At 44.4% G+C, this 27,652-nt stretch overlaps 2 long non-coding RNA genes across 7 annotated transcripts in view; one reads left to right on the top strand and one right to left on the bottom strand.

The window, feature by feature from the left end:
• LOC132243984 (uncharacterized) overlaps positions 1-27,652 on the bottom strand; it is a 207,940-nt gene that overhangs the window by 42,668 nt on the left and 137,620 nt on the right. The window lies entirely within an intron of this gene.
• The window catches only part of LOC109280668 (uncharacterized), a 31,748-nt gene continuing 27,955 nt past the window's right edge, over positions 23,860-27,652 (top strand). The window contains exon 1 of one of the 2 annotated variants that reach the window (XR_002087066.2): positions 23,860-23,993. This is a non-coding gene — a long non-coding RNA (uncharacterized LOC109280668). The remainder of the gene's footprint in view (positions 23,994-27,652) is intronic. The other variant, XR_002087067.2, reaches the window with a different exon arrangement.

The raw sequence follows: 27,652 nt of genomic DNA, 5'->3' as shown, positions 1-27,652 counted from the left end.
GACCCTAAAATGGACTATGCACCAGTCAATTTCAGAGCTGCTATTAGCAGCCGTGAAACTGGCTAGCCGCTGTCAATTTCACGGCTCCTAGTAGCTGTCTGCAAAGCATCCGGGACCACATCCCGGATCTTGCTCCTTGAAAGTTGTTCACCTTACAAGGACAAATTGTTTTTCCACATCATGTCTGTAAAGAAATATTTATTAACTTTTGCACTTAACTATAGTTAATCATTTAAGGTTTTGGAGGAGTGGGAGAGGTCACTAAATAGTCTCTTCAAACTCACATCTCAGATACAGGCTGCTTTTCAAAAGTTAAAATTAAAGGGTTATTCCTCATCTACCAAGGTAACTTCATTTGCCTCTGCCAAGCAAAGCTAATAGGCCTATCAGCTACTTCCCTTTTCTGTTGCTATAAGGGACAGTTTCAGGCTCAACCCCTGACAATTTAAGGATCAACTCTCTCTGCGCCTCCTCCCATGCTCCCCTGTTAGCAGTAATGAGGACAGGGCAGGGGTGGATGTTGACATACAAGTTGTCAGAGAATTGCCACTTTGCAGCCCTCTGGTTTGCTTTAGGGTCTAAGAGACCTGAAGAAGCCTGTCTATGGATGTCTAATGTCAAGCTTGACAACTGTGGAGGGTTGCACTGAGAGTAGAACTCTCCATATTAGTAAATCCATATATCTATAAGTAAATATACAGTGGGGAATGTGGAGGAAAAAAAAATCAGAATGAATATTAATGGCAGAGGAATGGGGGATGGAGTCCATGAAACCAACATGCTCAAATGCCCATACTCTCCCTTAATTTCTTCCTATTTAGAGCCTCGTTAAGCCCTTAAAACCATACAAAAAGCTCCACACGTCTTTCAGTGCAGGACTTCTCTGTGGAAATCTTTCCCCAAGAGAAGCTGCCTCTGAGGCATAGCTGATAGCTCTGCTCTTGATGAGCCTTCAGCTCTGAACTGCCTGCCTCCCCCCCTCCCATCATGTCCCAGCTCTTATTACGCCCAGCAGATAGAGGAGAGAGAGATTTGGAAGAGACAAGCCGAGTCCTGTTCTGGAGGCAGCTTCTGCCACTCCTGTACTTTGCCAAAACTGTGAACCAGCTGAACAGATCCAGTGGACATGAGCCCCCGCTAGGGAAGATTAGGACTGCTCCAGCAGCAAGGATGGTGTCTCATGTTACCCTATTTCCTCCCTCCCCCCACAGCTCCAAAGAAATCTATTCCCTGTTGCCGGTTAAGCCATTTTAGCAGTCCCTTAGTGCTGCCAGAGCTGCACAAAGGGCTTGTATTACAACTGAGAATTAGGTCTGTTGTCAGATTGCCCAGCACACAAACGAGAACCCTACAAAGCAAGGATAAAAGCCATTCCACACCCCATCTATGCAGCTCTCCAGTCCCCTTTGTCAGCCCCAACCCCTTCTCTTGCAAGCGAGCAAGTGAGTGAAGCTGGTGTCAGATTGCCTATGGTAGCTGAGACAAGCTCCTCTGTCAGAGGCAACTGCAGGCTAACATAGGGGAATAAGCTGCATTTACTCCATTCCCTTTCCTGTAAGTCTGGATTCTTTGCAACCAGTCTCCCACTCCTTTTCTTCTTCCCCCAGTGCATGGGACACAAAAGTATCCAGGCTTGATGAAGAGGAAAAACTACTTTAAAAATGCTGTTGGGACTTAATCAATATCCTAAATCACTGGATTTTTTCCCCTGGGCGTGCAGGCTCCATTCTTTCCTCTGCCTTTTCTTGCAGCCTCAGGCTTTTTGTTCTGTAGCAAAAACTCTCCATTGAAGTGCCTGGCATTTTCTGGGCACTATATCTTCAGTATATTCTTTGCAGCAGTGTAATTTTTTTTGATAGTCACTTGAATAATCAGCAGCCAGTGTTAAAATACAGCAGTGTACATTGACATCCCTAACCCATGGGAAGCAGCAGAGAATGAAGAGGGAAGCCTACAATTCTTACTGACCTCGGATTTCCACCCCCACCCCTCCTTTGAGAACTAACTCTTTATTTCCTACATACAGCATCCCATACAGTTAAAGCCAGCTTGAGTTGTCTATAGCCAGCTCTTGTTCCCATTCCAAATAGAGCACAACTGCAGTATGGGAGCTGCATAGGCTACAGAGCACCTAACATTGGGCTTTTAAAGATATCCCAAAATGAGTTGTTTGCACAACAGGCCTCTGTGTTCCAAGTCTCCTCAGACGTGAGGATACTGAAAAGTGTTTTGGTATATTTTCAGCTACAAAAGCTTTCAAATTCTGCACTTACAGAAGAATAAATATATTGATATGTGGCTCTCAAGGCCAGGGAAGTGGACAGGAGCTACACTTTCAAAATTGGTATGAATTTTATAAATAATTTAATAAGACACCAGGAACTCAGGAGGGGGACACAGAGACATATTTGAAGGAAGGCAGATTGTTCTCTTGTCACAGCTGTAACCATTTAACTTTGTTATATTCATTTTATTATTTTTTAAGTGCTCAGCTTTTTAATGCTAATTCAAGCTCACTGTGTCTCTGCCAGACAGCCATATGTGACCCCTATTCTTTATAAACATTACAATTGGGCAAGAAGACTATGTGGATACAGTGAATGTTTTTGCCTTCCTTTAAGGCTTAATTTTAGTAGCACACTAAAATCAGTGGCTAAGTATTTTGCTGCCTTTTGCCTTTCTTCACTGTAAAGTCCCAGCTCTGAAACCAGGTGCTGTTGAGCAACTATAAAGTTACAAATGACTAATGGAAGTCATGGTAGAGTTTCAAGTTCAGGGGGAGGAGGGGGGGAAGAGGGTTAGTTAAAGGACGGACCTGGAAGCATGTGCACACACAAAGGCCTGGTCCTGCATGAGGTTCTGGATGCCACTCACACCACAAAACTGCAGTGAGAACTAGGGAAGTACAGCACAAAAAAGGAAGCTGGCCCAGAGGGTAAGACGTTAGTGAAAACACGGTAAGGAAATGAGAGCCAACAGGGCCTTCACATGAGCACAGCTAAGCTGTAAGTCAGTTCCCCAGTTATACAAAATTAATGTAGGCACATTTAAACCCAAGCAAGAGTGTCCACAGGGGGCAATGCAACTTGCTGGTGCTGAGGGAGCTTTACAACCTTCTGGCAAACACTGAATAAATGAGGAAGGAAAGCTGTGGCTTTATTCATGAAGGAAGATGGGGAACAGACACAGACAAAACCACATGGATCATATGTCACCAGTTGTTCTGAGCTGCCTAACAATTAATCTTAAATTCTTCCATGGCTGTAATCCAAGAAAACCTTTAAGCATATGCTTAACTTTAAGCATGGCAGTAGCCCCACTGACATTCAGCACACATTCTACTGGGCAAGGTTTATTTGGTTACTTGCTGAACTATCCCAGTCACTTCACTTCACTGAGGGTAACAGCCACATTTCTCTCAAGTACAGGTTTCCCTCGATTTATGCGGGTTCTATATATGCAAATTTGCTCTTATGTGACCCTTTTTATATCCCACATTTGTTATATACAAGGTAAATTCACTCATGCAATTGGCTTCGGGGCTCCACTTGTCCCCACTCACCCCAGCCCCTGGGCTGCGCCCTGCGGTGGTGCAGGCAGGTGGTGTTGGCTGCTCCTGGGACCACTGCAGCAGGGGCTGGGGTGAGTGGGGACAAGTGGAGGCCTGGGGCATGGAGAGGTAAGTCTGTAGGAGAAGGGACAGGGTGAGGGGCAGGTTGGAGAGGGAGGGGAGGGCAGGTTGGGGAGGAACCTTTGGTGAATTTTGTGGCATCAACAGCTCCCCTTCCATTACTGTGGCCTGCCCCGAGCACCAGGAAGAGCCCAGTGCTGCCGCTAGCCCCAGCCTGCAGTGTCTGCCAACCTCAGCCTCCTTTCGTTCCACTGCAGGCTACCACCCACTCGGAGCACCAGGAAGAGCCTGGTGCCACTGCTGGCCCCAGCCTGCAGCAGGACGAGAGCAGGCTGCCACCTCCCCTGAGCACTGGGAAGAGCCCGATGCCATCTATGCTGCAGCTCTGGGAGCAGCCGGAGCTGCCATGCCCCTCTCCCCATCCCTTCCCTAGCCTCAGCCTCACTCCCTCCCTCCACTGTGGGAACGTATCCCTACTTGTTACATTATAAACTGGGTTCCCTTTATGCAAATTCAATTTATGCACAGTTTTGCAGGAACGCATCTACAGCATAAATCGAGGAAAACCTGTATTACAGTTCAAATAATGACCCACTTTGGTTCCCAATTAGTGACAATTATGGTCGTAATCTAGACTTGATGAAGACAAGAAAAGAGCACAGAAAAGTATTTTGTAGTTTCAGTAAATTAAATTTTGGAAGAATGAGGGAAGTCTAGAGAGAGAAGCCAATGGGAGAACAGTCAAAAAGGAGAAAGGAAAACTATTAACAAAGAAATTAGTGCATGTTCAGAGTTGCACATCACCATGTAATAAATATACTAGGAGGAGATAAAAGAAAATGTCAATGAACAAGAATTACAGAAAATAATCAAAAGGTAAAAAAACATATAACAGAAGAGGACTGGGAAGTAGAGCGAATAAAGCTGAGAGAATAAAATTGGGATAAGGAAGGCTGAAGCAAAGCATTAAAGAAAGATTGCACAAGGAGTAAAGACAAATAACAAGAATTTTTCAAGTATATAAGAAGTAAAAGGTCAACGGGGCATCTAAGAGATAGTCAGGGTTATTTAGTGACAGAAGAAAAAGAGATTGCAGAAAACTGAAATGAATTCTTTGCTGGAGCGTTCATAAGAAAGAACGAAGGAGTGAGACTGAAGACAGAATTACATTTTCCATGAGAGGAAGAAAAAAATACTGAAGGAACTAAGGGTCACAATAGAGCAGGGAATAAAGAAATTGCAGTTACTGCAGCCAGGGAAGGCATAGATAGACCTATTTACAGAATGCATCTACATGTGCCCCAACTACACAGCAACTGCCATTACTGCACAATCCTGGCAGCACATGGCTAATGCACAGTAGCTCGTTGTTACTGCACAGTAGTGTTGGCATCACGGTTCATACCTGCCGATGCCATGTCATAGCAGTGAGCTATGTCACCATAGCTCATTGCTATGGTGATGTGTCTCATGTAGATGTGCCCACAGAGTAGTAGAGGAAGCAAGGGGGTCCTCTAACAGTGAGATTTAAAATATTCTTTTAGGGGCTGGTAGAAGAGAAATTAGTTCCTATTACATTCATTCACTGAATTCTTGTTTGTTCTTCATGGGTCACAAACATATGTGCTCTTTCAAATTGGGGCCGTCATCTAGGGACTGAAACATCCCCCCAAAGTAACTTAACTTGGGCCTGCTCAAAGTTACATCAGCTTCCCCAGGTCTGAAAAAGGCTTGAAGCAAAATCCAAAATAATCATCCTGAACACTACAGTTCCCAACTTCTGACTTTGCCTCTAACACATCCTTCCTAGCAAGTCAGATGTTCTATTCACTGGTCAGAGGGACACTTTGGGCAGGATCCTACTCCACCTCTAAGGGTGCATCCATGCAGGCACGTGTGCTTGCAGCACCTCAAATAGAAGTGGCACAAATTTGACCTGGGGATTTATACCTTGGCGCACATGCCCGGACATGCACTTTGGTATGGGGCAAGTTATGCTACTTGGGGCAAAATAACCCTGCCAGCTGGTGTAGGCAAGTGTAGGATTTGTGGGGGTGACTTGGGGATGTAGGTGTTGTGGGTGGATTGTGGGGGGACTGTGGGTGTGGGGGGGCTGCTCAGGAAGGGCGAGTCCCCTGCCCCCCACTGGATGAAGCCTCCCTGCACAGCACACAGACTGCCCTCCCTGCCCCCCACAGGGCCCTCATGCGCCCCCACAGGGCCAACATGCCCTCCCCCCCACGGGGCCCACAGCTCACTCCTGCAGCAGCAGCAGCAGCAACCATGGGGTGCTCAGGGCCAGCTGCAGCCAGAGCCCCCAGAGGCGCGATGTGGCCCTGATCACCTCAGAGCCAGCACTGCCTGTGCCGCCTGTTGCAGGGCCGGCCTGGCTCAGCGCAGCACTGCACGGGGCCATGTGGCTTCAGGCACTACCGGGGCCACCCGGGCTGTCACCCAGGGCCCAGCCCCGTTTTAATTCAAGTGCCCCTGCTGTCATTTTTAAGCATGGGGGCGCTGATACACAGGACACAGAGGTGTTTTAATTAGAGTGGCTCTCTAAGCTGCTGTAATGAAAGCACTGTCCCCTCTCCCACATACCTGGAGCATGTGTACAAGTGCTCCAAGGTAGTAAATTTAACATACATTAGGAAAAGCGCCTTAATGCACATTTAGATTTTCACACTGTTTGAAATTTTCAGGGTACAAAACCCAAACCAACAGAAAATGAGAACCAAAGAAAAGTCTGTTCATGCTGCCTCCCACAAGTAAATGGCATGGCTGTTGTGAGCATCAACAAAGCATGCACTCGGAACGGTTCACACCTCTACTCTCTTCTTAGAGGACTCACGCTGTCAAATGGCTGGTCCAACACTACGCATCCCTTGGGCTGCAAAGTGCTCTGAACTAAAAAGCAAGGTATTTGATTGGTTAGGTAGGAAAATGGCAAAAAGCAGGTCAAGGATTTGCCTTGCACCTAAACATTCACATTCAGAAAACAAAATAGACACTTATTGCTGGGAACACTATCATTTCAGCAGGTTAGGAAATATTGAAGATTTTTTTTTTAATTGTCAAAATGCCACGGTTTCCCTTTCCAGTTGTTTTTGTTTTACTTGGTGTCTTTTCCTCAGTCATCTCTCCACGTTTGCCATTAGAACACAAGGTGACCTTTCTCTGCTTAATTACCCGAACAAAACACACAGAAAATTAATGCCAAAAAAGCCCCTTGTGCATTCTACTACGTTTGCAGATGTTAGAAATAATCCATCCTAATCTCTTTTTTCCCCAGTTTTAGGGTGAAGCTGGTCTGAAATAAACAAAGAAAAGACACAGGAGAGAGAGGGAAAAACACATGTTGACAAATATATGGTATATCTGTGTGGGGGTGTACAGTAGAATAATTTCCAATGGGTTTTGACTAACTTGAGAAATGATTACCTAATAATGCTGCCTTGCTCTTCTATCACAGTTTTCAAACATCCCAAAGTATGTTTCAAAGGTTAACTAACACCCAGTACAGCACTGAAGCAAGTACAAACTAGCATAACTGTTTTATGAAAATGAGAACTGAGATTCAGAAGGACTGGGTAATTTGTGTAAAGTCTTTTAAATCAGTGGACAAGCTAGGAACAAAACATGAGAATCATGGTTCTTAGTGGACTGTTATAATATTGAATCCGCAGTCTTAACCCTTGGACCTTACCTTAGTGACAGTTCCCCACAACTGAAGGTCTACCAGTAGTAGTAATGGCTGGAACACTAGTTTTGACTACTGGCATTTTAACTGTTCTGGTTTCCAACGCTGGTCCATGCCTAGCTGCCACTGGCTAGGGACAAGCATTCAATTCCAGCATTGCAAACCTCCACCTGTTCTGGACTTGTCCTGGGAAGAATTGAGCAGTGGGTATATGCCCTCTGCCCCTTCCATAGAAAGTTCAGGAGACAACAATGCCAGCTTGGCTGCTCCCTGTCCTGGAACAACTCAAACCAAGGGAATATCCCCCTACCCCTTCCACACACCCGAGTGATCCAAGTCTGGGGAAAGCATGGTGTCATGCTGGGTCACAGGCAGCCAAGTCTGGGGGTCACCCAGGATCTGAGGAAGCAAACAAGATTCAAAGGAGCATGCAGAGTCTAAATGTAGGGAAGCTGGAAAGCCAGAAGCTAAGAGATCTGGCAGAGGAACCAAGTCAGAGGTCCAGAGGGTGGAGCAGGACACAGGGTCAGGAGGCCAGCCAGGTTGGGTATCCAGGAGATCAAACCAGAGTCAGGTTAGGGAGCCAAAAGATCAGGCCAAACTCAGGATCCATGGGCATGCCAGGTCAGTGAGCCAAGGACTCTGACAGAAAGCCAAGAGAGGCACAAGCCAAGGGCAAAGTAGCATAACTACAAGATTGAGCCTTATTGCCCAGACACTTCCTTTTCCAGGTCAGGGGTTTTATAGAAAGGGGCAAAGGATCAAGTGGCCCTGACTGGCCGCTCTGGTTGCAGGGAATTATGTGTGGCTAGGCCCAGGCAGCAGGTTGTGACTACCTGTATTTATCCCAATGTTCAGTTGAGGAGGTGGCAGGCTGGGATGTGCAACTCTGCTGGGTTCAAGGCCACAACCTGACATAAAGAAAAAGAGTACAACTGTTCGGTTTGGGAAGTGCTCTCATTTTTGCAGGGAAAAAAGTTTTCTTTCACAACCTCCCCCTGCCCACCCACCCACAAACACCCCCCAAATGGTTGTACACTTTCTGCTTTTAGCAGGAGAAAGGCATTTCTCCTGACACAAGTGTAATGCCTGTCCTGTGGGGCCCTTTCCTTGAACATGCCTGTGTGGCTGTCTTGTGATGCAGAATACTGTAACACTGAGAGCCTGGACAGAAGTTGACTGAAAAGGCGCAAGAGAGGAACAGCTATCCTAAATTATAGATCCTCTTTGGAGAAACAAATCTGTTGCAAACAAAATGTGAAAATGAGCTATCTATATGAGGAGACAGTTAAGTAGCTCAACCAATTAGACTGACATTCTGAACACTATCATTTTGCACACAGGGTGCCTCACGCATGAAGGAAGATGGTGTTTTGAGGCTTTGTTTTTTTGTTAGAACCATCCATGTTTTTGTTTGGAATAATTGAGTTAATATTAATTTCACTAATGCTGTTTTATTTCTATCATAAATGTCCTGGGCCTTTAGTAAAACCAATCACTATTTATTTAGGCACTCTGGTTAGTTAGGAGCTTGCTAACAAACACATGTAGTGACATGAGTGAGTTTCTGTTTGAATTACAACGTTTCTCATTTCCACTTTAGGCATCAAGATAGAACAGCTCAGCTTCACTTCACAGCCCTCCAGCCTTGCGCCCAAATGGACGGAGAAGCAATTCAGATCATTCAGATGGAGCTACCCCCAGGGTGCCATATACATTTAGATAGGAACAATTGAGAAATAAGAGGAGCATTTAATAAAGCAGAAAAATGTCCCTTAGGCAAGGAGTTCACAAGCCACTAGGGAGATTCCTGGTGTAAACACTTTGCAACACAGACAGTTCACACAAACAGACATGATTCAACTATTTTTTAGTTCCCCACTGTGCCACTGTTCTTCCCCAGCAGCACTGCTGCATCATCTGTCATTGAAGGATTGCTGTGCTGTAATTATACATGTAATCATGTTACCTGCAGCTCATCCTGTCATTTACTAAAATAATACTCTGCATTTATATAGTATCCTCCACTGAAGTGGCTCTCCAAGCCTCATAATGCTTTCAGGAGGTAGGTAGTTATTATCACTACTCTACAAATCATACAATCATAAAGTTGTAAAGGACCTCAAGGGTCACCTGGTCCAATGTCCTGCATGACTGCCAGAATGCTACTCCTATATCATCCTTGTCTAATGCTTATCTGGACTCATCCTGAAACTTCCAGTGAAGGAGATTCCACCACTTCCCTGGGCAGTGTATTCCAGTGCTTTACTTCTCTAGCAGTAAGGAAGTTTTTCCTGAGATGTAATCTAATTTAAAGCCATTGTATTGCATCTTGCCGCCGTCTTTATGGCAGCCTTTCAGATATTTGAAAACTGCTTTCATGGTCCTCCTCAATCTTCTTTTCTCCAAGCTAAACATGCCTAGGCAAATATGTGTAATGCTTACATTTTAGAAGTGGTCTCTAATTTTTGGTACCCAACTCAAAATACCAAGGACTCAGTCTTGAGCAGAGCTAAATGCCCACCAGAGTATCTGCACTTGCTTAACTTCCAAGTGTCTCAGTGTGGCCAACCTCATAATTAGCAGACATTTTAAAAGGCTTTGGCAAAAGGCATTTGTCACATCTCCTTAACCTTTTATAATTAAAAGCTACTGAGACTTACTATCATATTGTTGTCCTATGGCAGATCCACTTTCAAGCAATACACTTGGTATCAGTTTATTTGCATATAGACTTTAGATCATATTTTTCTTAAATATAATATAAATATAAGATGATTATTACTTAAGGAGTGGCTTTGTCTGAAGGAGTTTTTGTTTTGTTTTGGTTGCTATTCACTTGATCAGGGGATCAGTTTGTTTGAGCTGATGACAGTACAGCAAAGCCAGGATGTCCTTATTCAGAATGATTTCTTGCCCCGTTCACTGTAGTAGGAGTTTTGATTAAGTAAGGATGGCCTGAGCTGATCCATAATTAATAAACAAAATTATAGTCTTTCTTTTTAGTACCATGTCTCATTTGCCTTTGGACACTTAAGGCTGTCATACTCCCTTCATATCAAACTTTGTGCTTCAAGGGATGTGTCATTAAGAAGGTACAGGGACAAAGGTTACTCATGCATGGTGTCAACTTCTGAAAATGTGTTGCATATATGTACCTGGTAACATCTTATCACCTGAGTGAATTATGGTTTGTTTCTTTAATTGAAATAGCGTTCTTCAAACATCAGTAGAGTATCGTGAAATCAAACCCCACAGCTGTTAATTTAGGGATATATTAAATTGAGCTATGTTGTTCTTGAAAAAACACTAACAAATACCCTCTCCTTATTTACAGATTCAGAATATCTCCTATAGGTCTGGATTCACCACGGAGGTGGCTCTAGTGCTGTGTTGTTTAATGGCACTGATTTCAATGCAGTTACACCACCACAAAGCAGAAGTAATGAAGTGACTAACACTGGCATAAAATTATTTGATACGGTGAATGGCCAAAATCCTGGCCTCAAAGTCAAAGGGGGCAGGAAATCACATTCATTCCAGGGCTAGGTACAGACAGTCAAAAAGCCCAAGGCTGAATCAATTCAGTCTTTGCAGGTTAGTCTAAGCTGCACAGATTAAATTGAAACAGAAGGGCCTTTGTACGCACAACAAAATTGGCCTTTAAAGCGACTTAAATGCCCTTTTGCACTGCTTTAATGGCTTTGCTGTTTGCATGCTCGCCTGCATATTCCACTTTAAATGACTGTAACATAGCAAGATAAAACTCCTCTGAGGTGTTGTAGTTTGCAACCTAACAAAGTGCAACGGTGCACAGGGTGCTGGAAGCTGACGTGCTCAGGGAAGCTTGAGCTTGGCAGGCTTCCAGTGCCCCGTACACTGTCTCTACCACCAGTACACCCAGCTGCCCTTTTGCCACCTTGCCACTCTGCCCCAGGGGCAAGCCAGCTGTTCCTGGGTGGTCCCAGGCAGCAGGAAGGCTTGGGGGGGGCCGGCTGAGCGGTCCCCAGGCTGTGGGGGCCTTTGGTGCTACCTCTGCAGTGGCAGCATCCCCCAGGCGGCACCCAGTCTGGGTGGTCCTGTGGGGCACCACAGTCGTGGAAGGAAGCACTGGGCCCCACGCAGCTCAGGGGCTGTGCGACCCAGCAGCAGCCAGTACAAGCAGGCTTGACTGAGGCGGGGTGTGGGGAAGAAAGTGGCAAGGAGCTTGATCTTTCTTTTTTTCTCTCTCAGAGCCTGCCTGCCTGCCTGAGCTGTGCAGGGGCCTGGTGCTTCCCTCCATGGTGGTAGTGTCCCCTGAGACTGCCCAGGGCTAGTGCCAGTGGGCAGGTGCTGCCTGGCGGGGCACTACCACCACAGAGAGAAGCACCGGGGTCCCCCACAGCTCAGGGACTACTCAGCCCACCAATCACGCCCCCCTCCCCCCCCAACCACCGCAGGAGAGGCAGGTAAACTAAGGATCGGGCCCCCTAACCCTTGTGTACATGCAACAGGGATTTAGTTCAGTTTAGTTCTCCCTAAATTGAAATGGTGAAAATGGTGAGGTTTTAAACACCCACCATTTCAATTTAGGGAGAACTAAACCAAACTAAATCCCCGTCATGTGTACAAGCACCCAAAGTGAACAAACATTTACCGTTGATTCAGGAAATGCAGCCACATGCCTGCAGTGGCTCAGACCAGAAGCCAAAGGGCACTAAAGCACCATGCTCTGGCTGTGTGTTCACTTCCTCTTCCTGCTGTCACTGAGGTCTCTGGGATTTGCAATCCAGACTTATAACAGCAGGACTCTGCAGGGTTCCTCATCACTTCCTCTTCCTGCTTTCAGGTGCCTCTGGGATTTGTACTCCATAGGTGCAGCCAGCAGTAAGTTTTAGCAGGGGAATGTGTGTTTGACCCCCCTCCCTGGCCCCAGATCCCAGCCAGGGCTTGCTTGGGGGGGGTAGCCCCCCCCCTTGCAGACTGTGTTGCAACCCAGCTGGGTTTGCCACCTCCCCCTTGTCAGCCAGTCCTCACTGCCCCATCTAGGGACCAGAAGGGCGGGACCAGCCCTGCTCTCTGGAGCAGACAGCACTGCCCAGCCCAGAGCTGCAAAATGCTGGGAGGCTGGAAGACTCTGGTTTAATTAGAACCAGGAAAGGGCCTGGGACAGAAGTCTGACCCAAATTAGTTAAATCTGATACTCCATTCAACCAGTTTTATCTTAAACCAGTTTCGGCCATTTTGAAACTGGTTTATGTGCACTGAGCTTATGTTCTGCTACAGGTTTAAACCAGTTTCTCATCACTTAAACCAGTTTATGTGTAACTTCTGTCCCTAGTGCAGGGGAGCTATTTCATCCCCTACCCTTAAAAGATCAGATCTTCAGCAGGTGTACATCTAAGTAGTTCCGCTGAAGTCAATGAAGCTATCAGGATTTACTCCAGCTGAGGATTTGTCCCTTGACTTTCTCTTGATCCCCGAGGTAAATATTAGCGAGATTGGCCATGTTTTTGTATACACTGCTATGTCAGAAAAATTAAAGACTCAATGGATTGTTCATATCTGACTGTTGAAGACTAATTACAACAGTGCTTTGCAGCAAACTAGTGATTGTAGGCTAATTTTCTGTTATGAAACAGAAACCAAGGTTAATGAGGCTAATTGTGTTTACCAATGTTTTGAACAAAAAGGAAGCCAACTCAATTTTGAAAGGAGTTCTTTGTCAGGAACAAATTGGGGAAAATTACTACAGTTGTATCAGCATTTCCTAAAATTGCTTAGTATCATGCTTGGGAAACTAACATTCTAGAACATGAGCTAGTGGTACAGAAAATGAAGCCTATTAGACAGTAACTGTATCAAGTTTTGAAGGCACTGCAGTGTAACTGACTGTGATAGTTGAGATGTTGAAAGTAATGCAACAGGGAGTCATTAATAAAGCAACTGACCCTTGGTCTAGCTCCAATGGGTTAGTACAAAGCAAAAAAAATGAAGAAATCAAGGTACATAGTAATTTCTTGTCAGACAAACAAAAGCTCTGAGTTATGTCTCATGCCATGACTGATTAATTAATTACACATACTACAGCAGTCAATAAATGAATTTATTCTGGCAAATCAAATTTTACAAGCAAATATAAAGGCTTTTAGAAAAAAATTGGCTTGGGTTCTCTTCTTTTACACCAATAAATTGTAAAAATTACTTAAAACACTTGAGTGGCTTTAGCATTCAAGAAAGAGAGAGGCAAAGTTGATAAAACATCTCCTGTGTAGTACAAGCAGCTGCTGTGGAAGCTGCAGCTGTGCCAAATGCACCTCAAATTTTCAGCAGCCCCACTACTCTATTCCTGACTTCTCATAGTCAGTGAATTCCCAGACTTGCCAAACAATGATGCAGTGGTTTTATGATGTGAACAACTGCAACAGAAATGAGGCCAGATTCATTTTCATTTAAGAACAGTTGTGCTGCTATACACTGGTAAATGATATTAGTGTTTTAAGCTCCAAGACAGGAAGACATACTAGTAGATGTTTTACCTTGCAGTACATTAGAAGAATGTGCTCCCTTTCTCTCTCCTCCCTGCCTCCCCTGCCCCGCTGCACAGAGCAGAAGCATCCTAGAATCTGCAGGAAGACCCAACTCTGCTTAAGACAGTAGAGGTATGTCCCCATGTACAAGCGCATATGGTTGTTGCAGCAAAAATGAAGTGGCACAAATTTGTGCCACTGTTTTTTGCTGCTGTGCATGATCCTACACATGGGGCTGGTGTGGAGCAAATTGTTCCAGGTGGGGTAGAGAAGGCTGGAGCCAACACCTGTGCTGGCCCCAGCAGCCTTACTTGGGCTTTTGGGGACCTCCTGGGGCAGCAGTGGCAGTGATCTGCCTGCTCAAAGTCTGGCTGACAGCCAGAGCTTGACTGGCCACCCAGGCTCCCTTTCTGGCAATACATGCTGCTGCTGCTGCTGTGCATGCCATGCTGCTTTTTTCAGTGGTGGGTTTTTTGACACTGGTATCTCTCAGTGTCAAAAAGCCCCTCTCCTCTACATTGCTAATTAGCATCATAGCAAATAGTTGCACCTACACCAGGACATGCTTGGAAATCTGGTGGTTGCACCAGATGACAAAGCTGACCTCTTTAACAAATTCTTTGCCTCCATTTTTCTGAGCAGGGACCTGGACATCCCCCCACCGGGATCCTGGAAAGACCCAGGGGAGGCACGGCCAGGCCCAGGGTCAGTGAGGACCTAGTCAGGGAACTTCTGGAGGGACTAGACATGTTCAAATCAGCAGGTCCAGATGATCTCCACCCCAGAGTGCTGAGGGAATTGGCAGAAGTCATTGTGGGACCCCTGGCACAGCTTTACAAGCACTCATGGTACTCTGGCGAGGTGCCAGAGGACTGGAAAAGGGCCAATATGGTCCCCATTTTCAAAAAAGGGAGGAAGGAGGACCCAGGAAACTATAGGCCTGTTAGTCTTACCTCAGTCCTGCAAAAGCTCTTTGAGAAAATTAACCAGGAGCACATCTATGAGGGACCAGCAGGGGAGATTATGCTTAGGGGCAATCAACATGGGTTCATTAGAGGCAGATCCTGTCAGACCAACCTGGTTGCAACCAGGTCACAAAATCCTTGGATGCAGCTGTCATGGTGGACATAGTCTTTACGAACTTTAGGAAGGTCTTCGACACAGTCTCTCACCCCATTCTCATTAAAATATTAGGCGACTGTGGTGTCAATGCCTACACAGTCAGATGGATCACAAATTGGCTGGAGGGCCGCACCCAGAGTGGTGGTGGGTGGGTCATTTTCGACCTGGAGGGATGTGGGCAGTGGGGTTCTCCAGGGCTCGGTCCTCGGGCCTGCACTGTTCAAAATCTTCATGAGTGACTTGGACGAGGGGGTGAAAAGCACCTCATTTAAATTCTCAGATGACACTAAGATGTGGGGAGAAGTGAGCACGCTAGAAGGGAGGGACAGGCTACAACTAGATCTGGACAGGTTACAGGGGTGGGTGGATGAAAATAGGATGGATTTCAATACTGACAAGTGCAAGGTGTTGCACCTGGGGAGGAAGAACCAGCAGCATACCTACAGGCTGGGGAACTCTCTTCTCATCAGCAAAGAGGAAGAAAAGGATCTTCAAGTCACTGTTGATTCCAAGATGAACATGGGCCGTGGTCAGCAAGGCTAACCGCACCTTGTCATGCATCCACAGATGCAACACAAGCAGGTCCAAGGAGGTGATCCTCCCCCTCTGTGCGACATTGGTCAGACCGCAGCTGGAGTACTGTGCCCAGTTCTGGGCGCCGCACTTCAGGAGGGATGTGGACAGCATCGAGAGAGTCCAGAGGAGGGCCACTCACATGATCAGGGGGCAGCAGGGCAGGCCTTATGAGGAGAGGCTATGGGACCTGAACCTGTTCAGCCTCCACAAGAGAAGGCTGAGAGGGGATCTGATGGCTGTCTATAAACTTGCCAAGGGGGACCAGCAAGCATTGGGAGAGTCCCTGTTCCCCCCCGAGCACTACTGGGAGTAACAAGGAATAATGGCGATAAGTTGGCTGAGAGTAATTTCAGGCTAGACATCGGGAGGCACTACTTCACAGTCAGGGCGGCTAGGATCTGGAATCAACTTTCAAGGTAAGTGGTGCTCACTTCTATCCTGGGGGTCTTCAAAAGGAGGCTAGATAATCACCTAGCCGGGGTCGTTTGACCCCAGCATTCTTTCCTGCTCGTGGCAGGGGGTCAGACTTGATGATCTGCTCAGGTTCCTTCCAACCCTACCAACTATGAAACTGTTTGAAACACTGCAAACCACATATGCACTGTTCTGGGGATGCACCTTAGGAGAGATTGTGAGAGGCAAACCCTAAAGCAGTGGTCAACTGGTTGATCAGGATTGACCAGTGGATCCTGGAGCCTCTTGAAGTTAATCCTGGGGTGCATGGGCTGAGTGCACACATGCACTCCCTGCCCCCAGTCCAGCAGATCCAATGGTGGGGGAGGGAAGAGGCAGAGGCCTGTGGAGCATGTGCAGTGGGGCTCTGGGTGCAAAGCTCAGCCTGCAGTGAGAGCTGCCTCCACCGTGCACAAATCGGGGGGGGAGGGGGGTACTTGCCCCCCACAAACATGGGGCAGCACCATTGGCTGCAGCAGCTCCGAGGTAGGGAGTGGGGCTGGGGCGGGGGACAGGGCCACGAGCGGTTTGTCTGAAGGGCACCAGAGCAGGGCATGCAGTGTGTGAGGGCACAGGGGACGTGTGCCCCTGGATCTCCATGCAGGGCAGGACAGGGCAGACCGGGGGCTGGGGCAGTGCTCGGCTCTTCCCAGCCAGGCTGTGCTCAGGCTGGACAGCTGCAGCAGCAGTGCTCGGATCAGGGCCACAGCCTGAGTGCAGCCCAGCCACAGCCCACAGCCTGGTGCCACCCCAGCCACAGCCCACAGCCTGCCCCACCCTGCAGACAGATCCAGGGGCACACGCCCCTCCCCCATGCCCTCCCTTTCCTTGTGCCGCCCCTGGATGAGCCACTCACAGCCGCGCCCTGGCTGTGCAGGGCTTGCGCCTTTATCGCCACCATTGGGGGTGGGGCGCAGATCAAGGCCCCAGTGGTGAGAGAGGGAGTGGGGCTAAGGCTGGGGCCTCAACCTGCCCCCCCCCCCACCAGATCCTTTCCCTCCCCTCCTCACAGTCTTACCTGCAGGGGAGGGGTGTAGTTCTCCAGTTCCTTTTAAAGTCCAAAAGTGATCTTCAACCTAAAAAGGCTGGAGACCACTGCCCTAAAGAAAGCTTCCATGCTCATGCAGTTAGCCTGCCCAAAGACAGCCACTGGTGAGCAGAGGGAACAAGAAAACAAGCAGGAGCTATACAGTCAGTGGGGCTGGAAAAAAAATCTTCTCAGGCTGAGGTAAGGGAGAGCAACTAGGAAAGCAGAGAAAGTAGAAGGGATTCTGTGGAGAGAAATGAGGAGCAAAGGTGGAAACAGAATTAATAAGATGATACATACAGAGGGAGGAGGGAAGAAACACAGGAGGAAGAAAGAGGAAGTATGGAGAGGGGGAAAAGAGCTGAGACAGAAAGAAAGAAATAGAAAAGGAGAAAGGAGGCACAACAAGGACAATGTACAATGTCAAGGCCAGAGAAGGTTATAGAATTTTTGCCTCACATTTTCCAGTCAAAAAAAAAAAATGCCAGAGGAGGGAAATGGGAGCAGGAAGAAGGAAAAACTATTCAGTATTAAGAAAAGTTGATAATAGAAGAGGGCAGCACCTCAGCACCTACTAGGATCTGAACTTGGGCAGTGAAACACTCATTTGATCTCTTACAGTTTAAAGTCATAGCTAGCGGCTGTACTCTAGCTCCACTGGCTCTGCTGATTTGGGGTCTTTTGTAGATTTTAATGCGTTCACTAGATTCTAAGCTTCCCTTTAGAAAAATGAAGTCTGCAGCCCTTCTGGTTTGCCAAGATATAGCCTTCACTATGTAAATCAATGCTTTGCTGTCTTGTTGAATCTACAGCCTGAGGTATGAACATCTCCTATTCATCTTAATGGGATGTTAACCTCAAAGCCTCATTGTGACTATCTGAATGCTAATACTATATTAAACAAGTTGTCTAACATACAAATGTTGAGCTTAAGTCACTGACATTTGTAAAGGAGAGCTGGATCTGGGTTTAATTTTGCATCTGAGGACCTGTGAAAAACACAGAGGTACTTAACTCTGCTCTAACTACTGCTGCAAGTTGCTTTTTTGTCCATTAAAATGTCCAGGACCTTGTGAGTTTGAGGATTTTGTTTGGGATTTTTTTTTGGCAGAAGCTATATACCTTCTAATCACTTCCTGCATTTCTCTCTCCTCTTCCAATTTTTGGATATTCTAATCCCATTGGGGTATACGTGCTTTTTTTTTTTTTTTTTTTTTTTTTTTTTTTTAAGACCATATTGTTTACTAGTGCTGTCTAAGTAGTCCCATCAGTCAATGCAATGGCAGTGAGTAATGGCAAAGAGCTCTTTACTTTCTTGTGCAGGCTATCTGGGATGCACAGAAGGGGAAAAATCAGAGGTCGTTAGACTAAGAGTGGTTAGAACCTTGGAGCTTAGTTTCCTACCACCGCTGGAGTCAGCATGGAGAGGAAAATCAACTGAGCCAAACTAGCATTGACATGATGTGGAGAGCAAGAGCCAGGTTGCTGTTTAGGATTAAAGTCTATTTCTTGGCCCTGTTTCTGGGACAGTTCAGCTATATGCAACAACCTTCTAGAGCTACTGTGTGCACTGCTGGTTCAGCTCTCTTTACACAGATTCACACCAAAGTTTCGGGCTGGAAGGGACCATAAGTGATTCATAAGGAGAGCACAGGGGGGCACATGCCCCCCCCCTGAGGTTGGCCTTCACCAGCTGGGGAATAGAGGGTGCTGCAATTGACTGCCTGCCCCCCCCATCAGCGATTGGCTGCTGGTGTCCCTCCCCCCCCAGTATCAGGAGGCATCAGCTGCCTACGGGTGGGATCTTGTGACATCATTGGGTCCAGCCCCCTTGCTCTGGCCAGGAAAAATTGCTGGGGTCAAATAACCTCAGCAAGGTGTGTGTCCAGTCTCCTTTTGATGATCTCCAGGGTAGCTGCCTGCACCACTCCTACTGGGAGTCTATTCCAGAGTCTGGTCACATGAACTGTAAAGAAGTTTTTCCTTATATCCAGTCTGAAACCCCCTTCTAGGAGTTTATGACCATTGCTGCTGGATTTTTCCTGGGGCGCTTTAGTAAAAAGTTGTTCACCCAGCCCCTGATGCTATTCCCTGATATATTTGTAAGATGCCACCAAATCCCCATGAAGTCTTCTCTTTTCTAGGCTGAACAGTCCCATGTCTGTCAGCCTTTCCTTGTATGGCTTACTCTTCAGGCCTCTAATCATACAAGTGGCTCTTCTCTAGACTCTCTCAAGCTTCTCCACATCCTTCTACAAGTGTAGACACATCCAAATGAGCATGGCAATGCAGCATGTGGCACAGCAGACCTATCTGTGGAACCACATGCTGCACATTCAGGCATTTCCTGTGCTGCTACTTTGCAGCACGGGTCGGGGGGTTGACCCCTGGAGATCCAAAAAAATCCACACAGAAAAAAAGCATGGTGGCGCATGCAGGGACAGTGCACGCTGCCCAAAACCAGAGCTTGACCAGCTGGAGCCACACTCCAGCCCCAGCCAGGCTCCAAGCTTCAGAAGCAATGTGGCAGTAGCTTCCCCACCCCCTACGAACCCAGGTAAGGCTATTGGGGCTAGCAACTGTGCTGGCCTCAGCTTCCCCCACCTAGGGTAAGCTGTCATGCAACAGAGGGTGTGTAGCATGGGCATTCCCCAGGGACAAGCAGCACCAACACAAGGTGACTGGCTGCTAGTTGTCCCCAGAGAACCAAACATCCATGCTCATTTGGACAAGGCCTTCATGTCCAAACCTGGGTCCAAATCCAAAAGAATTTAACTCTGAGCCCCACAATTCTAAAAGTGATGAGTGATTGTACCTTTCATATGTTTTGCATTTTGCATCCCCAACCAGAAACACTTGAAAGGAATCTGATATTTAGAAAGTGTCAAAGCCTCCTCTGAAGATCCCCTAAAAGGTGTCTCAAGTAGCAGATTCACATTTTAGCCTCCCACCTACCTCCACCATTTACTAGCCTTTTTTGGAAATCTTGTCTGTGGGCCTTATTCCCTAAGAGTCCCATTTAAATCAGAGATGGCCCTGATTATGGTTTTGGGCTTTTCCTTATAAGCATATATATAGCCAACCAAAAGTAATATCCAAGGAAAAAAAATGAGAAAAACTGTTCAAATGGCTTTCCAGACAAAGTCCTTTTTTAAATTTATAAGGAGAAAAATTAAAGAAACATCTATAGAAAGATTAAACAAGCAAGATACCATCATGAAGAAAGTGAACAATGAAACAGAATTCAGTACAGAAAGAAAACCTCATTATTAATTATAGTAAAGATCACTCGCCTACATGTAAAACTAGAAATTCACGCACACAGAAAAAGATAAAAGTGACCAATGAATGCTGCTGTAATCAGCAATAATATAGTATTGTATACATCTAAAAAAAATTCTAACACTCTCCAAAAATAGGGATAATAGGCTTCATTAATGAAGTCTTCATCTGAACTAAACAAGTTCCCTTTATCCACATCTTAATTTTTCTCAGACTGCCAACAGAAACCCTCATGAGACATGTCATCACAGTCCAACTCCTCCCCCCACACATCTGCGACTAGACGAAGTTTAGTTTGAGACAGAACAGTAACAATGATATCCAAAGAAGCCAGCTCACATTTCAAAGTCTTTGGTTTTCTTCTCATAGCTTGTATTGCCTGAGCTATAACTGGAAATCCAGTATCTGGATTTTTTTCCCCCTTGAAAAGTAATGTTCCAAAATACATTTGAACTTCAGAGCACACAGTCCATAACTTAGATTGAAATAAATGTTCAAAGAGATCATGATAAACTACTATGGGAAAATCTGCACGTGTTTTAGAATAGTGGGAGGCATAAACACATTTCAAGTGCAATTTGGAAGGCATAGTCTGTGTGTGTAGGAAGATTTCTTTTTGCTGGAAAAAAAGTTTCCAATAATTGGTGAAAGACTTTAGAAAATTTCCTGTCTCCCTACTCCATAGAAATATTATCATTATTTTCATTACTAGTATTATTACTATTACTAATTTAATGGCACATATACCATTAAATTAATATCTGTATATCTTATGGAGTCAGACTGGTAGGCATTAGGGCAAAGCTTCAGTTGCTGATTCAATTTGGAGGAGATACGGCCTGATATGGCGAATGAATCTCTGAACCCAAATTGAATTAGGAGACCCTTTAATCTCTCCGAATTGAATTGGAAGCCTCTAAATCGATTCAGAGATATTTGACAATTCGGCCATAGACACAGCTTTATATGTTTTTTCTACGTACCTCGAGGTACCAGGTGCGACTCATAAACACTGAGATAGTAGGGCAGATGAAGCATCCCATGGGAGCACGGGGGGTCCCCCACATGCTCGGCGGTGGCCCCAGAAGTGGACCAGAAGTACTTCCGGTCCACTTCTTGGTCTGCTGCTGAGCATGCAGGGAACCCCTCACACACACCCTGGGTCAGCTATCAGCTGCGGGGGGACCCCGGGTGCCCCCCCCCCACTCAGGAGGCACCAGTCACTGAGCTGGGGGGGGGGGTCCCCCACGCGCTTCGTGGCAGACCCAGAAGTGGACTGGAAGTACTTCTGGTCCACTTCCAGGATCAACACTGAGCATGCAGGAGATCCCACCATGCTCTTGTAGGGTGCTCCATCCACCCCACCATCTCAGCGTTCACGAGCCACACCTGGTACCTTGAGGTACATAGAAAAAACATGTAAGGCTCTGTCTATAGCCAAACCATCAGATCTCTCTGAATCCATTCAGAGGCTTCCAATTCAATTCAGAGAGATTAAAGGGGTTCCTAATTCAATTCAGATTCAGAGATTCAGCCACCAAATCAGGCCGTGTCCCCTCCAAAACGAATCAGCGACCAAAGCTTTGCACAGCCTTAATGCCTACCAATCAGTCTCCATACAAGAACTGAGGCCCAAATGGTCTCTCTTGTGACTAATTAAATGCAAAATTTGATCCATCAGTAGTAACAATAATAACAACTAACATTTAATAATAACAAAATCAGGCCACGGGGTTAATTCTGAGCCCAACCATTCACACACTCTGTTGTTCACCTCAGTAGATCCACATCTGAAAACAAGGAGAGAAAATATTCTGAAGAAGTAAGGGAAGCAGCAACACAACACCACGAAACAGGGAAATGCTGCTTTAGTCTCCAAATCTATTTTCAACTGAGATGTAACTGCCTGCACCCTTCTTCCAAGGGAAGTATTTCTATATAAACTCTTTCCCTATGAAAATCTGCGAGCCATGCCTGAAAAGTGCTGAGGACAGAGGGAATCATATGAGGACTAGGATAGCAGCTTTATAATCTCCTTTTATGGAAAAGTCCTATGGAATAAAATACAACATGTGAGAATTATGGGCCATGACACCAGAAGTGATAACAGGAATCAGGTCAATGCAGAAATGCAGACACTCCTGAAAGAAGCATTCTGAGCAATTGCCTGCAGCGTTTGGGTGAGAAACTCTAGAATGAAACCTTTACTCTTTTGAGTAACTTTCACTGAAAAAAACAAACAAAACATTTCACTAAGAAAGGAAAAAAAAGCAAAAAGTACTTAACATTTTTTTTTCCACCTCAAAACAGCAGGAAGAAAAAAATCATACGTTATTCTAGGCAGATGTGGAGGGAAAAACCTTTTTTTTTAAAAAAAGAAAACCCACATATTTCCATCTGTTTTAAACTCACCTGTTAACATAGTGTTTGCTCCCATGTTGAAACTTCTCATATTTTTTTAACATATGCATACAATAGTTTCAAATGAGCATATGATCCATTACCAAAGATGTTAAGTACATTATCAGGATTAGTCAAGTATTTTCAAACTTGACTTGCATTTTCAAAGTAGATATAAACCGACCTAGGTTCACAGCCCATTGTTCCAAATTTCACTAATGATTTTATTTGTTTCATCGTGTCAAAATGACTTGCAGCTCATGAAATCCATTGATCTACAGGCAAGAATTAATTGTGCAACTCAGTGGCTTCTGTCAAAGTAATATATTTGATTAAAAACTTTCTGTGGTGTATCTCAGTTGATGTTTCCAAAATTAAAATTCAGAACTTAACAAAAGAAAAACTCCCTTGAAATCTCAAAGTGTCAACTGGAACTTAAACCATACTTTCACATTTTGTATTCCACACAGTACCCAAGGTCAGTTAGCAAAATATATTCTATGAATAAAGGCATAATTATTGGTATAATTTGCAGTGCAAATTAAAGAAAATCATTCCTATTTAATTACGAGTACATATATCAAGAATTCAGTAAGAAAAAGGAAGCTTGGAAATAAAATAATAATAATTTAAAAATCTAGAAGCTTTTTATCTCCTGTGCTGAGCAGAAAGCATAAGTATTGTATGTTGCCTAATTTCTTTTATAAATAATTCACTAAATTTTTGGACATTTTCTGTATTAGACATTTAAATCTCAAGAAAGCTTCATGCACTGAACTAAGAGAAGCTTAATTAATCATTCTCTTTTCCTTGAAGCTAATTTTTAACTAAAGAATAAGGATTTTTTACTTTAAAGTTGCACACCAGCACTTTTAATAACATCTCCTCTAGGATGTCTGAGATGATTTGCACTGCTTTTTATTTGTAAAAATCTAGAGCTTGTTTTTAATTGAATAGTTCTTAAAGTTAGAAATTCAGAACCTCATCATATCAAAGCCAGTCAGATTCTCATGGGAGCTTCACTGGACCTGTAGACTCAGTTTTGATTTCCTTACTTCATCAAAAGTCCCCCTAATGTCAGTAAGAGTTTTGGAGTAAATCATTTACCCAAGTCCATGTGTTTTGGAGCCTGGGTCTCTGAAAGCCAAATATATGAGAACTCTTCAGCTTGATTTGCTAAGAAGCTGGTGATCATTCAAGGCCACATCTATAATTGCTTACCTCCAAGCCTGGGTCTGCTTCTCACAGAATAACCCCACCCACTCGCTCCCACTGCTGTACATCAGAGACCAACAGGTAATGGTAGATGGTACAGAATGACTCTGAATTTACACCAGAATTAATGATTTTAAGGGGAAGGTGCTTAGGAGTCCATTGTCTCAAGCTCATGAGCATGGGAGTCTGCACTATCAGACATTCCTTTGTCTTGAGTAAGGCCATTTATGCTTAAATTGGATTTTTTGCATATGAAGTACTCAAATTGCATGCATACACCCAAGTGTAGACTCCCAAGTTTAGAATTTTGCTTCCAAGAATTTTGTTCAAGTCAAAAGTTATTCATGTTCAGTTTTAGAGAAATAAGCTTTTAGAAAATCTAAGATGAGGCAAATATTGAACTATAACTTTTATTAGAAAGAGTCCCAATAGAAACAATTGCTCATTTGTATGTTTGCTTTAAACAAACAAGAAAACAACCTCTACAATCCAAATACTGCAGTACTGGAATCAGGAAATATAACTGATGAATCTATCTTCATTTTCCAAGCTAAAGGAAATACAAAAGGCAAAGAAGCATAACGGATAATGAAAAGTACATGAGAAAATGTAAAGTTCATTCAGTTAGAGTTATTTAATTTAAGAGGTTATTTTTACCTTCAGTAAGAAAATCCATTTTCCTTAGAAAGATTTTTAACCTGATAATAGTTGTCTAGTTATGCTGAAATTGGAATACTTTCTATAGTAAACCAAAATACAACAAAAGATAGCTTCATTTTCTGGGTTATAGCATAAGTGTATCAATGAAGAGTGAGATTAAGGATAATTATCAGAATTGATATATTGGTTAATTGAAGAACATTTTCCTATCACATTGGTTAATGGTTTCAAACAATAAAGACCTAGAGCATTATTTTCAATTTCTCCTTTATAGGTAGACATTTGAGATCTTGCCCAGACCACTGGTTGGGTAAATCACAATTATCCTTTTCTGGAACTCTGCCCTAGAAACCCACAAGAGATAATATCCCTTTTGGAGCTGCCCCACTCAACACAGTCAAAAGCTCACTGTACAAATAGATTTTTAATAAAAGTAGAAACAATGCAAAACACAATATAGCCATTGGCTTTGCAACAAAACAAAGCGCATTTAAAACCTCCCACTGAACTTTACCATAACAGATGTGACATTCCACAATGCTGGGGGTAGAGGGCACATTGAGAGGTAGCTTATTAAAAACTGGCCTAAAGAGAGTACATTCACTGGGTGAAACCACAGGGGTGGCTCTCGATTGTTCAACTTTTGTTTAGGGACACTGAACTCTTCAGAGGACTGACAAAGTATCAGGAATAATTAACTGCATTATAATTTGCTACAGTGCCAAGCATTGTGCTTCCCCAAGTAAAATGAATTTTATGTTTAGCCTTGATTAGTAGGCACAATCAAGGAAAACAAGCCTGAATACTGAAATTCACAGACAGTTTTCATGGTTGATGAGAGGGCACTGTTTTATTCTTTAGCACAAGCACTGTATTATCTTTCACTTGCTCAGAAGATGTCAGTCTGAGGCATACTACATATGACAATTCAAATTTGTGCCCTAGGGCTTAAAGCAGCACAGCGCCAAAGTCTAGTGATACTAGCAACCATAGAAAAGTTGACCTCAACTGCATCCTCAAAAAAAGGCTAAATATGAAATGAACAAGGCTTCTTTTAAAAAGATTCTGATAAGTACTTTATTCTTAAAATTTACATATTTTGGTTATAACTTCTCAGATGTTTGGCAATAAAATAAATTCCTACCCTACAGCATTTGTTTTCCCCTTATTACAAATTATCTTTTTTAATGATGATTTTTTAAAATATTAACTATGCTCAAAAGATGAAAAATATGCACAAAGAGAATAAAATGATTATATGCAGGGACATCACTGGGCAGAGTAGGCACAGCAAGTTAAATCAATTTCAAGCTCATAAGACAAACTTCTACAGAGAAAAAAGAAACAAGAAGAATGGATTGGGATGAGGGAGGGAGTTAATTAATTTAATTTGTGAAAGAAATAGGGTGAAATTTTGCCCTCACTTATGTCAATGGCCAAAGTCCCAGTGAATAAGCCTGAGGCTTTCAGGCTTAGAACCTGGTGCAGAGAGGGGCTGAGTCACTTAAACACTGCAGCCCATTGAAACTGAAGTTAGTCTTATTTGTAACTCAAGACCATCATTTTCATATATGCCTCATTTATTTGCTTGGTCTGAGCATTTTATACCAGGTAAGCCCACCCCCCTCCCCACCCACACACCCCTAAAATAGCCACAGTGGTACCACAGTGGAAGTGGTTATACAAGAATAAGTGCACCTCACACCATTAGAACTTATTCTTCTTGCATAAGAGCAGTAGTACACTTCTAATGGTTTAACTGCAGCTGCATCAGTGGGATTGTATCACCCTAATGCTGCCACTTAATTAATGATGCTGATGCTAATATGAGAAGAGCTACATCACATTTAGAATACAACTGTCTCCGTAAGAGGGGATCGATATGACAATGTAGGTAAAGTGTGGATGCTGTTATAAATGTAATAGCTATTCTCATACAAGAGCCAGGTATTGGCCTTTCTAAGTGAAACCACTCTGTCCACATTGCACAATGCAGTGCAGCTCTAAACATTTACAGCTTGTTCAGGTATCACTGCACAGTACTCCTGTGCAAACATACCCCGAGGCAGCCATCTATCATTACACTGTTGGATACCAGGCATCAAGCACAAGCCTGTATTGTTATGCATTTTGAGTGGAGTTCCAATTAACCCTGCTGCATGTTTTATTTACTTCTGCGCTTACACATATTGTATCTGGGGGGCCAGCACCCACAGTGTGCCATACATTTCTGTTCAGCATGGGTTCACTGAGCCTCAGGATGCAAGGGAGTTTGGAGACAGTCAGTGAACCTGCTGATTCCTGGATCCTCCAGGCATTCTCCTGCATATCTAGTGCAGCTCTACAGCTGTTCTGAGATCTGTGACTGATTATTCAATGTTTTGGTCTGGGGCCAGGATTTGGCCACCAAAATCAGTAGGAAGAAAACCCTCTCATAAGTAAGCTACCATTATAAACTTCCTATCAATGAAACAACATGCATTATAGTGCGTGCATTCGTGTACTACAGTGTACTGTACCCAGGATGGAGAAGGACAGTCTGCTTTTTGTTATGATATTTGGATACAAAACAACAACAGACAAATATTTCTCCCCTTTGTTCAATACAAACAGGAAGAAACTCATTTTCTAACACACTATTAAACTGAAGCCTACAATATGTGGACAATTAGTAAATGGATTAGGAGATCTGAGCTCAACAACTAGAGCTTTCTGATTGGATGCCAAATCCAGTAATACCCACGTCTGTTTTTCATATGCATATATCCAGTTGCCTCTCCAAACAGTGCAAGAGCACTGTACTTCTTGAGTTATGTGCCCTCAGCCTTTTGCCTGGCAGCACAGGCTGTGTTCTAATTGTCCAGATAAGTACAAAATAGATTTGCTGAGGCAGAGCTCAATCCAACAAGCTATTAAGCACTTTTAAAGCCCACTCATTTAAAAGGAGTTGAAAGTGCTTAGCACCCTCCCTTTTTTGCTCAGTTATTTTAAGATGCTTGTTGTGGTTCATGTCAGCCACTCCTTTGGGTAGACCCAGCAAACAGTCAAAGAGAAAAGGCCAACTTCACTGCACTCATCCC

This window comes from Alligator mississippiensis, chromosome 11, assembly GCF_030867095.1.
Source record: "Alligator mississippiensis isolate rAllMis1 chromosome 11, rAllMis1, whole genome shotgun sequence".
NCBI lineage: Eukaryota > Metazoa > Chordata > Crocodylia > Alligatoridae > Alligator > Alligator mississippiensis.
Note: the sequence above shows the minus strand (reverse complement) of the source record. Positions and strands in the feature narration are given on the sequence as shown.